The sequence below is a fragment of the Pristis pectinata genome, chromosome 13 (assembly GCF_009764475.1).
Source record: "Pristis pectinata isolate sPriPec2 chromosome 13, sPriPec2.1.pri, whole genome shotgun sequence".
NCBI lineage: Eukaryota > Metazoa > Chordata > Chondrichthyes > Rhinopristiformes > Pristidae > Pristis > Pristis pectinata.
The window spans coordinates 24,745,301-24,759,568 of NC_067417.1; the positions used below are offsets into that span (position 1 = coordinate 24,745,301).

Sequence of the window (14,268 nt, forward strand, 5' to 3'; positions counted from 1 at the left end):
GAGTGGTAAGCAGGGACAACCGAGCAAACAAGGGAGTCACAAAGGGAGCAATCCATACAAAATGCTGATGGGGGAGGGGAGGGGAATACGTCTCGTGGAAGAATCTTGTTGCAGGTGCATCTCCATCTGTAGCTTTATTGATTTTCATTCAGTGAAAGACATCCTCTGGTCTGCCAGTGCAAGGAGCATTCCAAGATCCAGGACTTCATGCTGAGGGAAGTGCTGATGCTTGGTGCAGCCTCCAAAAAGCTTTTAAGGAAAAAGGCCATGGTTTCAGGAACACTCGAATACCAAGAAGATGGAACTTATGTTAAAAACTAGTTTTCATTTTTAATTATTTTTTCGAATCCGAATAGCACCTGCAAGGACATTTATCGCCCATCCCTAATTACCCTTGAGAAGGTGACAGTGAGGCACTACCTTGAACAACTGCTGTTCTCCTTGTGAAAGTACACCTTCAGTGCTGTTCAGCATGGAGCTCCAGGACACAAGGATAATGAAGGTCTAGTGATACATTTCCACATTAGGATGGTGCATAACTTAGAAAGGAACCTGCCAATGATGGTATTCCCATGTGCCCACTGCCCTTGTAACCTCTATCACCCAGAAGGACAAGTTTGGAAGGTGTTGTTGGAAATGCTTAGCTGAGTAAATGCAATACGTTTTGTAGATGGTGCAAGCACTGTATACAGGTGGTGGAGCAAATGAATAGTGAGCAAATGAATGGCAGGCACAGTAGTGTAGCGGTTAGCATAACGCTTTACAGCGCGTGACCCGGGTTCAAATCTGGCCATTGTCTGTAAGGAGTTTGTACGTTCTCCCCGTGTCTGTGTGGGTTTCCTCCGGGTGCTCTGGTTTCCTCCCACATTCCAGACATACAGGTTAGGAAGTTGTGGGCATGCTATGTTGGCACCGGAAGCATGGCGACACTTGCAGGTTGCCCCCAGAACACTACGCAAAAAGATGTATTTCACTGTGTGTTTCTTTGTACATGTGACTAATAAAAATATCTTATGTCTTAGAACGAGAGGGTACCAATCAAGCAGGCTGGTTTGTCCTGGATGACGTTGAGGTTCTCGAAAGTTGTTGGTGCTGTACCCATCCACACATGTGGAGAGTTTAATCACTCCTGATTTGCATCTTGTAGATGGTGGAAAGGCTTGGGGTAACAGAAGACAAGCCACCCATAAGCAGGATATCCACCCTCTGACCTACTCTTTGAGTCTTTATATTTATGTGACCACAAACACAAGAAAATAGGAGTAGGCCACCATTCCCCTCAAGCCTACCTTGCCATTCAACATGATTATAGCTGATCTATGCTGGTCTCAAATCCTCTTCTGTGCCAGTTCTCAAAAACCTTCAATTCCTCAAGCTTTCAAATACTTACGTCCACCTTAATATCCAAGCTTAGGCACTTCCCTCAGATGAAGTCCTTTCACTGAATGAAAATCAATAAAACTACACATACACCTGCAACAAAATTCTACCATGAAACAAGTTCATCTCCCCTTCCTTTTCAGCATTTTGTAGGCATTGCTTCCTTCACAACTCCCACGTTCACTCTTCTGTCCCTTGTTACCACTGCCTATTGAAAGGCACTTTCCCATGCAACTGCAGGAGGTGCAGCACCTGTCCTTTAACCTCTTCTCTTCCCACCTTCCAGGGCCAAAAACATTCTTACCAGAGAAGCAGTGATTCACTTGCACTTGCTACAATATACTGTTCTGCCTTCAGTGTTCTCTGCTGAGGAGCAGAGAATTCCAGGTATTCATTACCCACTGAGAAAGAAATTTCTACACATTTAAATGACAGACCTTTATTTTGTTACTATTACTCCTTGTTCATAACTCTCCCACTAATGAAAACATCCCAACATCTGCCCTGTTAAGCCCATTTATGATCTTGTATATTTGAATGTCACCCCTCATTCACCTGAACTGCAAGGAATACAGATCCAAACTATCCAGCTTATCTTGACAGAATAACTCTATTATCCCAGGAAGGAAGATCAGTAAGCAAGTAAAATTGATGGCATGTTGCTGTAATACTAATGGAAGGACATGGCTTATATGTAGAATAGCAATGTGAATATACTGCATTGTTCATGAAAAATTTATGAATAAAATAATATTTTTAAAAATCAATAACTTAAAATGTAACTAATTGGCTGTAATGCATTGTTAAGAACACCTTTAATAATTACATTCAAAGTATTTGTTCACAAAAACTGAAGAGGAAAGAATATATTCAATTTCAGATTACAAACTAGTACCTCACAATATCTGAAAATTATTCAGCAACTTTAACAGAAGTGTGATATCTGGATTCTTGGCCAATGGTGCGTAGTAACAAACCACAAATACAAAAAAAGGATGTTTAAAGGGGACAGGAAGACTACTTCATAACCAAACACTTTGCATGTTAAGCAAGGTAACAGTCCCTTCATAGGGTGGACGTATATATCAAAACGTATTCATAAGATAAATGCTCAGATTAATTACTTGTTGGTCTTGGAACTAAAATCCTTGTTTGCTTGTGGAAAAGACCTTAATGTGCTACTGAAGCAGAATGCATTAAGTCGATATGAAAAAAAAAGTACATCACAGTTTGCAATAGCTGGTGTATTCATTTATCATTTTCATCCTTTTAATCATATTAATAAACTGACAATTAAGAGGCAAAACATCTTAATTTACAGATTCATAATGAAATATACAGTAGACTCTGATAATCCGGCACCCTTGGTACTTTGATAGTGCACACCAGTACACTCTCCATACTATTGGATGTTAGTATTAAAATCCAAACATACTTTTCACTTTTTAAAACAAAACACATTATACACAGTTGGATCTGTTTTTTCGTGAAGCCGGTGGGTTTAAAGGAGGCAACTCTGGCTGCTGACCTACCTACTCCTTGTGACTCCTTGTGTTTCAAACCACAACCCCAGCTACGATCTCACACCTTGCTCACATTCAAGACTCTAAATTGAGTCAGATGCTGAACCATCAGATTTCCAAACAATCAGATGCCAGATTACTGGGGCTTTACATAGTACCTCTTGAACTGAAAAGCTGAAACTACTATGAGGAAGAGTAGACAAGGAAGCCTTCCCCAACCACAGAACCAAAAAGAACAAATAATAAAAAGGGATAATAAACTGAAATAGTGGTACGATTACAAACAAGTCACAAATCAATTTAAATTTTATTGACATTATTCTTGTCCAACAATAATAATTTACAGGACATTTTGAAACAGATATTAAAATAAAACTGCACAAATAATACTTACAAATGATTTAAAGCAGGACAGTTACCACCAAAAGTTTCTAAAATTTGAATACTTAGAGAATTACTTTCCAATTTTAGTTGATTTTCTACAACAGTCAATTTAAAAATTTGCCAAAGGCTTAAGGTCTTAGCACCTGCCAGACGACTGGAGAGATCAAAGTAGGCAGAACGGGGAAGCCGAGGGAATCAGCAGCAAGCGGGGATGGGAACAAATTAATAATGATGTAAAGCTGAAAAAGAGCACACCTGATGGATAATGGACACCTTGGACTCACACAATTGTCCGATTATTGTGAAGTCCCTAAATAATACCCAAGCAAGTCTCAGCACCCCAGTTATGGCTGACTTCCATGATCTCAAGGCCTCATTTGCACAGCAGAATTTTGTGAAAGTGGCAATAAACAAACATTACACGTGCCCAGCTTCTGTGCACTTCTGAAACGTGCACCAAGACTGATCAAAAATATATATGGTCATGGCCTTCTACTGCAACCAGAAATGGTTGTCCAAGTCTGGACACCCCCATCTATAGAGAGTCAGAATTGTACAGTACAGATATGAGCCCAGCAGCCCAAATTGTCCATGCTGACTGTGATGCCCAAGCTATTCCCATTTGATTGCATTAGGCTGTGTCCCTCTACTCCTTTCCTATCCAAGTACCTGTCCATATGCCTTTTAAAAACACTGTAATTGTATCTGCCTCTACCACTTCCTCTGCCAGCTTGTTCCATATAACCACCATCCTGTGTGGAAAAACTTGCCCTTCAGGTCTCCTTTAAATTTCTCCCCTCTCACCTTAAACCTATGCCCTCGAGTTTTAGACTCCCATACCCTGGGAAAAAGACTGGCTATGTAGCTGTGCAAATACTATTCTTTAAGCTGGAGTAAATATCTTCCATGTGCTTAGCTTTAGCCTTCAATCCTATGACAACAACCTTTAAGAGGCATTTAGAAAGGCACATGAACAGGCACGGAATTGAGGGATATAAACCACATGCAGGCAAGTGTGCAGTTTAAATTGGCACCATCATCACCCAGATCATCATGTTCTGGTAAATACTGAGCTTTCGATACAATAAAAGACAACTTGTTGATTACATTAACATATTACTACATAAAAAATTACCATCCCAGTCTTTGCTCGATTGTTTCTATTTTCCCAATGCTACACATTTCCTGTAATCCTCCATCTACTGAATAATTACTCATATATCCTCAACTCTACTAACTTAATAACCATGCAGTCTTGGTCTGGCCGATCATTGAAAACTTATTAAATGACAAACAACAAATGATTGCATTAACAGTCACTAAATTAAAAAACTAGTTAAACAAAGGGGTTCTTCATCTTTTCAGATAATTATAAAGAGCCTCCAGAAGCTTTTAAAACCTATCAGTGGTCTTGAACCTAAGCCCCTAAAACCTGCTCCCACTCGTGCAAAATCCAGGGGTCTCCTCGACTTCCTACAAATTAAGCAAATTAGCAGCAAGTCATCAAATGTACATAATTTTGTGTGAGAGTATGATTCTTTTTGTACTGGTTTCCAAAGCAATGTTTCTCAAACTAGGGCAAAATACTCTTGATAATTGATTGGCTAGTTTTGCACTAGTTTAGACAACTTCAGGTGAATTGCCCATTTAGAAACTCCTACTCAAAGAACTTACAAAGAACATGAATCATTACAGAAGACCAAGTGTTGCATGTTTCATTAGACTCTAACCAATTTATCCCCAAGCAAAAGATCTAATTGAAATTTAGAAAAATGGAGTAAGAACTCAGATAAGGCAGCATCTGTGGAGTGAAATACAGCTAACATTTCAGGTCTATGATCTTTTCTGATGAAAGAACAAAATGTTAACCAGTTTTCTTTCCACAGATGCCACCTGACCTGCTGAGTATTTCCAGCATTCTTCGTTTTTATTTTAGATTTCCAGCATCTATTTTTAATTTCCAATCCAATTTAAATTGACTGAAGGGGAAAGTTCTTCATTTGTTAGTCAAATTAAAATTTATTAAATATTTTCATTTATTAAAATGAACACAAATTAATTCAATACTTGTGTCTGTCTTCAAACAAAAATACAGGAGTAGGCTGAAAGACCCTACAAATCCTCTATAATTCAGTATCAACTGTTATTCTTTATCTCCACATCCTTTCTTGTTCCCACTTCCTTCAATTCCCTTCAGTCCATCAAAATTCGTTTTCATTCAAGCAGAAATCCCTTGTTCTGTTCCTAAATTCTAGACTCAGAATCTAGAATGTCTTAGTTCAAAAATCTCCAGAGGAAAGAACCTCCCAGCATCGACCCTATCAATTGTCCTCAAAATCTATACAACATTATAATCATTTATAACTGATCCTTATCGCATTCACTAGTAACTACTTATCAACCTAAAACTGACTTATTTATTCCTCCTGTTTTTGTCGATTAGGCTATCCATTCTAATATACTAAACCCAAACTCACAAAGCTATATTTTAACAATTTAACTGAACAAACATATTATAATGTTCTAAGTGCCCTGATATAAATTTTCTTACCAACAGATTCAAGCATTTTCCCAACAAATTGCCTGGATTGTACTCCAACTTTCTCTCCCCCATTTCAGGATCAGTTTTGCACTACTACTAAGGTAAACAATGCAGCTCTCACTTTTCAGATTTACCCCATCAGGTCTGCTCCTATTAATAAAGAAACTGTGTTGGATAAATTAAGTAGGGCACTCTGCCAATCTCTGCAATAACACATAGGTGAAAGCAATTTAGAAATGCACATTTCCTTTCTTGAAGGATGTCAATGAACCAAAAAGTAGAGCAAACCCAATCCAGACAATTAACCATCAGTCTACTTTCATTTGTCAGCGAAGAGATAGAAGATGTTGTTGACAATGCCAACAAATGGCATTTATTTACTGAACAGGTCTTCAGTTTAGGTTCTGTCTGCACCATCCAGCCCCAGATTTAATTCCTGACTTTGCCCAAACCAGGAAAAAAAACAGGAATTCCAGAGGTGAGGTAAGAGTGAGAATTCCAGAGTTTAGGGCTTTGGTAGATCAAGGAATAGTCACTGACTGAGGACCAACAATTTTGGGAATGAAGTAGAACAAGGGAAACTGACCAGTATGACATTTGAAGAAGCAAATCTATAGGTAACTAAAGCTCAGATGATTCTTTTTAAAGTTGTAGATGGATTTGAGATAGAGTCCTCAACACTGTAATGAAAAACTCTTAGATTTCAATTGCAAATACTTCTAATTAAATCTTTTTCTTCACCATCCTCTTCCACCACCAATGAAAATAAATCCCTGGTTCAATTGCAGGATATTGTATTGCACATTACAATATCACAATGTAAACAAAAGTTTGCTTGTCTTTAATTTCAATCAAGCTATCCAAATCAGATATTCATTTGTTGTTTTTTCTTGAATGTCTCTTCTAAAATGCGAATAATAGAATAAAAAATTACCAGAGTCAAAGCTGCAATTTAATACCTGCATTCAAATATCTGAAACATCATTTGGATATTAAGACTAAATAAAAGTGGCATTTCTCACAGCAACTACCTATTTATCAATATTCTCAACAGAATTTAAGAAACAAAATGTTTATTCATTATATATTGGGAATAAAACAGTTCTCATCACTGGAAAGACTAATCCCAGAAATATCGACTTTGAAAAATTTTAAAGTGCTTGAAACAGTACAATCATCCAGGTAAAACATAAACCCATCCTTCACAAACTCCAACACCTGCAATGCTAGGATGGAAGAGGATTGTTCACCTTGCTGGTTTTTCTAAATGAAGACACAATCTTGGATTTTTTAAAAATTTACCTCCGTTTTTCATGACTTTCTAATAGTAATTAATCCCATCTTTTAAGCTATTCTTTACATTAACAAAAGAGAAGCGTCGCACGACCCGCTTCAGATACAATATTGCAAATGCTAGCACGAAGAACAACCTTTACTTTCAAGGCCCAAGCAATAAGCCTTTGCTGTCATGGCAGTGCAAAACCAGCGCACGTTCTGCTAGACTCTGGTATCCCATTGATATTGAAATTGTTATAACGATATCAGCCGGGTACTGTGAGTACCAAACTATGCAGTTACAATAAGACTCATAATTGCATAAACATAAAGGCATCAGGCGGACATGCCTCTTTTTTTTGTTTGCATGGACTGCATTAGCATATCATTCTGATGTGAAAATTGGCAGGTTCTTCTTGTTAATTCAAAATAAAATGAAAAACTCCGATATTAATACAACTTTTTAGTGCTTCGTTTAAAAAAGTGTTGCATTCAAATCCTTGACGAATCTTTGCGTTTTTAAAATCTAATGTCAACACATGATCAAACCATTTTAGCTGTATACAAAAATATATTTACCGAATTTATTTGGGATCTGCACTACGGTACGTGATCTAAAGTCACGAATATCATTCAGAAGTAAAATTATGTTTAACACCAGCCAACGATATGGTTTTACACTTCATGAAGCATTATTCCTAGCTCCAGCGATGTAAAATGCTAAACACAAATTGGAATACTGTTGTACAATAACAGGCTTTCACTACCGGTGAGTGAACTATCATAGAAAACAAACGAATACGCAATCCGCAAGCTCTCCCTGGCCATAATTACCACCTTCAATTATTATCACCTTGTTTGTTACAGAAAACATAAAATACGACTACAACGAGAATTATTAAAGTCGGGCGGATCTCCTGTAGGCCTCTCCACCTCAAGATGCGACTCTCGGATATGCATATTTATATTAAAAAATCGGCATATTCCAGTCATTTCCCTGGGCAAAACAGGCGAGGGGAGCAGTTTACAAACGAGAGCCGCACTATCGCGGTGGTTATTACCGTTCAGTTCTCGTTTCTTGCTTGTTAAAATCCGATAATGGCGCCCTTCCTCGCGAGAGAATCGCTCCGACACAGCAACGGCCGCGCCAGCCTGGCGGCACGGAGCTAAGATGGCGGCTGGCAGGCGGGCGGGCCGCTGATTGTTGGTGGCGCGCTCGCTCCCTGCGTTTTGCCCAACTGTCCGGCGATCAGCAGGGGGAGAGCGAGGCTGCCCGCACTCGGCGCAAGCAGCAGAGCTCCAGCAGCCAGCTGGAGAAAAACTCCACTGCTGCTACTTCGACGGTATTTTGCGCTTAATATTGAGCTGAACTTTTACCGGTAACTTCATGGTAAGACTTATTTTATCACTTCATCCCTATCAAGGTTTTTAAAAAATTTTGTATAGGAATATAAGGGAAGATCACCAATCAACAAAAAGAAATTTGGATTTATCTTGTTCAGTTGTCATTGAATCTACTGAAATAAGAATTTTTTTGTTAGATTGACGTTCACAATTATGTTTTATTTCCGGTGTGCATTTGTTGCGACAAACTTGAATAAACGGAATGGAAGAATGCAGCTGAATATTTTTATTCGTACTGGTGTTCCTTTAATGTGGTTCCGTCAGGTTCTGAAATGTCAGGTTTAGAGTTTCATTTTTGAGGACTATTTTCTCACAAGTTTAGTTGGGTAAAAGTTGTTTTTATTGTTTCAGTCCCGTAACTGATGAATCCGTTGGTGTTATCAGTTGAACTGGTACTTTCCTGCTTTTAAACATCTGTCAAAAAATGTATTCTGGTATGTCTTCTGAATACGCGGAATATTTTCCTAACTATCGAAGTAGAGATTCAACTAAATCAGATTTTATGCAATTATAGATTTTGTTAAGCTTTGATAGTAGAATTAGAGGCAGAGCAATTGGGGTGAAAGTATTGATTGAAGTGTTCAGTAGAAAAGGAATTATGTAGAGGAGGGATTTAAAAAGAACATTCATAGTTGAGAAATGACTGAGGAACTATGATAAGATTCCACAGTGAGAAGCAGAAAGAGGAGCCAATTACAACAAAAATCAAGAACATGAGTGTGAAAATGGATAATTTTGATTATTCTTAAATAGACTTAGTACAGTATAATGAGCAAAGATGGCAGTGACTTCTTGAAATAGGTGAAAGTAAACTTTATTGGTTGTCTCCCAAAGAGAAAGGAAGGCATGCAGTTGGGCAAATAGAGCATCTTTCAATGAGAGGGTTTAGGTTACAGTGTCGTCAGATTCAGATGAATTATAGAACATAGCGCAGGAACAGGCCCTTCAGCCCATTATGTTGTGTCAAACCAATTAAATTAGTGATCAAATGCCCAACTAAACTAATCCCTTCCACCTACACACTGTCCATATCCCTTACATTCATGTGCTTATCTAAGAGCTTCTTGAACTCCTATTGTATTTGCCTGCATCATCTCAGGCAGCGCATTTCAGGCACCCACCACATTCTGTAAAATACTTGCCCTGCACATCTCCTTTGAACTTATCCCCTATCACCTTGAATGCATGCCCTCTGATATTAGACGTTTCAACCCTGGGAAAAAGATACTGGCGGTCCACCCTATCTATGCCTCTCAATCTTATAAACTTATCTCAGATCCCCCATCAGCCTCTGCTGCTCCAGAGAAAACTAGAGTTTGTCCAACCTCTCCTCTTAGCACATGCCCTCTAATCCAGGCAGCATCCTATGCACCCTCTCCAAAGCCTCGATATCCTTCCTATAATGGGGTGACCAGAACTGAATACAAACTCCTTACAGACAGCGACAGGAATTGAACCCGGGTTGCTGGTGTTGTAATAGCGTTACGCAAACCGCTACACTACTCGAGTTCAATTCCCGCTGCTGTCTGTAAGGAGTTTGTACGTTCTCCCTGCGTCTGCCTGGGTTTCCCCCCACATTCCAAAGACGTACAGATTGGGAGTTGTGGGTATGCTACATTGGCACCAGAAGCATGGTGACACTTGCGGGCTGCTCCCAGAACATTATAAGCAAAAGATGCATTTCACTGTGTGTTTCAATGTACATATGACCAATAAAGATATCTCTTGATGCTCCAGATGTGGCCTAACTGAAGTTTCATAAAGGTGCAGCATAACTTCCTGACTCTTGAACTCAATGCCTCGACTAATGAAGGCAAGCATGCCATATGCTGCCTTTACCCCCCTATCAAGCTGTGTGGCCACTTTCAGGGAGCTATGAACTTGGACCCCAAGATCCCTCTGCTCACCATCACTGTTAAGGGTCTTGCCATTAACAGTGTACTGTCTCTTTACATTTGACCTCCCAAGGTGCAACACTTCACATTTGTCCAGGTTGAACTCAGTCTGCCATTTCTCCACCCATATCTGCAACTGATCTATATCCCGCTGTATCCTTTGCCAATCTTCTACGCTATCCACAACACCACCAATCTTCATATCATCTGCAAACTTACCAACACATCCATGTACTTTTTCATCCAGGTCATTTATATACAAACAGCAGAGGTCCCAGACCGCTGTCACAGTCACAGACCTCCAGCAAGAATAAGTTCCATTGACCACTACCCTGTCTTCCATGGGCAAACCAGTTCTGAATCCAAATGGCCAGTTCACCATGGATCCCATGCACCTTCATCTACTGGATGGGCCTCCCATGAGGGACCTTATCAAGCACCTTACTCAAATCCATGTCAACAACATCCACAGCTCTACCTTCATCAAAAAACTCAATCAAGTTAGTAAGGCACAACTTGCCCCACACAAATCCATGCTGACTGTCCCTAATTAGGCTATGGTTTTTCAAATGCTCATAAATCCCATCCCTAAGAATCCTCTCTGGTAACTTCCCTACCACTGACGTGAGACTCACTGGCCTATAGTTTCCAGGATTATCCCCATTTCCCTTCTTGAATAATGGAACAACATTAGCTACTTGTCAGTCCTCGCCTGTGGCTAGAGAGGAAATGAAGATATTGGTCAAGGCCCCAGCAATCTCATCTTTTGCCTCTCTCAATAACCTGGGGTAACATCAGGCCCTGGGGACTTGCCCACCTAATGCTCTTTAAGAGACCCAACACCACCACCTCCTCCTCCTCTATCTCAAAAATGCCCTAGCGTATTAGTACGCTTGGCACTGATCTCCCTATCCACGTCCTTCTCCTTGGTAAATACTGATGCAAAGTACTCATGAAGGACCTCACCCATGTCCTCCGCTTCCAAGCGCATGTTCCCCCTTTTATCCTTGAGTGGTCCTACCCTCTCCCTAGTTTTCCTCTTGACATATGTATAGAATGCCTTGGGATTCTCTTTAATCCTACTTGCCAAGGACCTTTCATGGCCCCTCCTGGCTTTCCTAATTCTATTCTTGAGTTCTTGCTTTATAATCCTCAAGTGCTCTGTTTGATCCTAGCTTCCTAAGCTTTACATACTTTTCCTTCTTGACTAAATTCACCACCTCTCTTGACATCCAAGGTTCCCTTACCTTGCCATCCTTCTCCTTCTTACTGGAACATACCTGTCCTGCACTCTGTGCAGCTGGTCTTTAAATACCCTCTACATGTCAGATGGGGACTTGCCCAAAACAGCTGCTCCCAATTAACTCTCCCTAGCTCCTGCCTAATGCTGTCGTAATTTGCCCTGCTCCAATTTAATACTCTCCCGCAAGATCCATACTTATCGTTATCTATAGCTATCTCAGAACTTAAGGAGTTGTGATCACTGTTCCTTCTTTCTTTTTCAATCTTTTTATTAGTATTCAAATTAATACAGATTAATATATAGCATCAATATTTATACATGTAATACAAAGATCAGGATAACAATCATAGCATGTATAATCGTAAAGAACAATAAAATATTTTTTTTAAATCTGTAGATCCAACGATCTCTTAGTAAATGAATATAATATAAAAGAAAGGAAAGAAAAAGATTTATTATATAAATTTTTTAAAAAGCCCAAATCAATAAAAAAAAGTTATAAACAATATAATCTAAACAAAAAAAACTTTTAAAAAAAACAAACAACAAAAAAAAAGAAAAAAAAACTGGGCTAAAATTTCTCAGTAGAAACAGAGCAATATTATGCCATCAAGTCCGTTCCTCCAAATTGGAAAGTTACTGAAAGGGGATCTACATCATGTGAAAATATTGAATAAATGGACTCCAAATATCTTCAAATTTAAGCGAAGGATCAACAGTACCACTCCTAATTTTTTCCAAGTTTAAACATGATATAGTTTGAGAAAACCATTGAAGAGTAGTAGGGGGTATTGGATCCTTCCATTTAAGCAAAATGGATCGTTTGGCCATTAATGTAACAAAAGCAATCATACAGTTAGCGGAAGGAGATAAATGGCCAGAGTCTATCTTTGGTAATCCAAAAATTGCAGTGATAGGGTGAGGTTGTAAATCAATCTTCAATACGTTTCTTAACTGTTCCTTAACTGTTCTCCCACTAAAAGGTCAGTGGGTGAAACAAGTGCAAATATAAAGGAGGGCTAACTTCAGTGAGTTGAAAAAAAATCTGACCCAGGTGGATGAGAAACAAAAATTGAAAAGCAAAACAGTAATTGGCAATTCTGTAGAGAGGAGATGGTTCTGAGATAGAACAAAAATATTCCCATTAGAGAAGAAAATGGCATCCAAGCCTAGAACCATATGGATGAATATAAAGGTTAAACTAGGAAACAAGAAGTAGTGTGATAACAAATATGTGTCATAATACTATAGAGAGCCATGTTGAATTTAGAAAGTACAGAGGAGACTTTAAAAAATGAAAACAAGAATAGATTGGTAGCTAAAATACAAGAAAACCCATAGGTATTTTATGTATACAAATAATAAAAGGATTGTCAAAGGTTTAATTTGCATCTATTCTGATAACTTCAAACGATAAGTCTCTTTTCCTCTCTGTGGATATTACCTGACCTGAATATTTACAATGTTTCTGTTTTAATTTTCAGATTTCCAGCATCCACAATATTTCACTTTGGTATTTTGCATCTGCCTTCACTAGAAGAGGATGCTGCTGTTGCAACAGTAAAGGAAAAAGCAGTAGCAGTATTGGATAGGATAAAAATAGACAGAGGTATTTAAATGTTGAAAGTCCTCAAAATGGAATCATCTGAAAATGTTGTAATGCACATTAGATTACTGAATTAAGTAGACTGGAAATACCAGAAGCCTAAACCATAATCTTCCAATTGCCCTGTAATATGGGGATAGTAGCAGAGGTATTGGAGGATTATTAATGGTACACAACTGCTTATAAAATGGGAAGAAAGAGAAACCAAGCATCCACATGTCGACTGGAATGAGAATTGATGGCAAGGGCAGCACTTAGTGTTCATCCCTAATTGCCCTTGAAAATGTGATGATAAGCCATTACTGCAGTCTTTTTGGTTATGGTGCACCCAGTGTTGTTTGATAGGGGCTTCGACAATTTAAATCCAGTGGTAACAAAAGAATGGCACTGATTTTGAGCTGAATCTGCAGGTTCTGGTATGTACATCTCATCAGTATTCACCATGGAGAAGGCTGTGGAGGATATAGAGTTAGAAAGCAGGAAATATTATAGATATTGGCACACATTAAGGTGGCTAAATCCCTGGGGCCTGATGGGATCCAACACAGGATGCGATAGGAAGCAAGGGATGAGATTGCTGGGGCTCTAACAGAGATTTTTGCATCTTTGTTAGCCTTGGGTGATGTACTAGAAGACTGAAGGATAGCAAATGTTCCTTAATTCAAAAAGGACAGAAAGGATAAGCCTGGAAACTACAGGCCAGTGAACCTCTCATCAGTAGTAGGAAAATTATTGGAAAATATTCTAATGGACAGGATTTACATTGACTCTGAAAAGAAGGGACTGATTAGGGAGAGTTGACATGGTTTTTGCAAGAGAAATCTTGTCTCAAATCAGATTTGAATTTTTTAAAGAGGTAACTTGGAAAATTGGAGGCGGGGCAGTAGACATGGTATACATGGACTGTCAAAAAGTTTGCTAAAATGTTCTGCATGGTATGCTGGTCCAAAAGGTTGAAGCATATGGGATGTGGTGGCAAAATGGATCCAAAATTGGTTTGGTGATGGGAGGTAGAG

The 14,268-nt window shown here is 38.9% G+C and overlaps 2 protein-coding genes across 3 annotated transcripts in view; one reads left to right on the top strand and one right to left on the bottom strand.

Moving 5' to 3' along the window:
- banp (BTG3 associated nuclear protein) overlaps positions 1-8,296 on the bottom strand; it is a 148,544-nt gene extending 140,248 nt beyond the window's left edge. Inside the window, 1 exon segment of the mRNA XM_052028241.1 lies at positions 8,166-8,296. The gene's annotated coding sequence lies outside the window, so the exon portion shown is untranslated.
- Positions 8,295-14,268, top strand: part of ca5a (carbonic anhydrase Va) — a 40,145-nt gene continuing 34,171 nt past the window's right edge. The window contains exons 1-3 of one of the 2 annotated variants that reach the window (XM_052028246.1): positions 8,295-8,494; positions 8,860-8,942; positions 13,131-13,255. The gene's annotated coding sequence lies outside the window, so the exon portion shown is untranslated. The remainder of the gene's footprint in view (positions 8,495-8,859; positions 8,943-13,130; positions 13,256-14,268) is intronic. The other variant, XM_052028244.1, reaches the window with a different exon arrangement.